The sequence below is a fragment of the Apis dorsata genome, unplaced genomic scaffold, assembly GCF_000469605.1.
Source record: "Apis dorsata unplaced genomic scaffold, Apis dorsata 1.3 scaffold_581, whole genome shotgun sequence".
NCBI classification, from domain to species: Eukaryota; Metazoa; Arthropoda; class Insecta; order Hymenoptera; family Apidae; genus Apis; species Apis dorsata.
This window is the reverse complement of record NW_006263790.1, coordinates 21,510-22,268: the sequence shown is the minus strand read 5'-3', so window position 1 is coordinate 22,268 and position 759 is coordinate 21,510.

Here is a 759-nt window from a genome sequence, read left to right as displayed (position 1 = left end):
GTTAACGCGCCGCATTAACTCGGGGGTATCGGTGGTTAGAAACGCGAGCCCCGGCAATAATTCCGATAACACAGCATGTTGTCGCGTTTACCCGGCATACCAAAACCTGGCTAGTACTTTCTTTCCTTCCCTCCTTCTTTCTACGCTCTCGCAATCGGAACGAAAAATTAGAAAATTTTTGCGCTTCCACGCGTCCGAGGAATAGCGAAAAATCGCAACGGACGGATGGATGGGCGCGTAGGTTGGCCGAGGAGCGCGTAGGAGGCGCGAAAATCCCGAGCGCGGGCGAGCCGTGCGGTGACCACGCATGGACGGTTTTGGGAGGAAGGGGGAAGGGAGGGGGGGGAGTAGGTAGCCGCTCGTACGGAAATCTATCCCCGCGTCGGCTCCCTTCTTCCATACCCGGGACCTTTGCTCCCCGCCCTGTAATCATCGCGAGCGTCAGTGGCGGCGGCCGCTAATTATGTTTCATAGCGCTTCTTACCGCCCCCCTCCCATGCCCGCTCCCTCAGGGGCGGTCGCTCGTCATTTATTATTTACATCGTGTTCGTCCCGAGGGTATCTCTCTCGCTTCGTCTCGTTCGCCGACTCTTCCTTATCGGCCCCGATATTTCCGAATCGACTTTTCGGGGGACAAAGATGACGAGAGAGGATTGTCGGATTTTTCTTCCGAGAGTGAGATCGGCATCGTCATCGACTTCATCTTCTTCATCATCTTCTTCTTCTCGAGGGAGGAAGAGTTGGCGCGTCGCGGAAAGA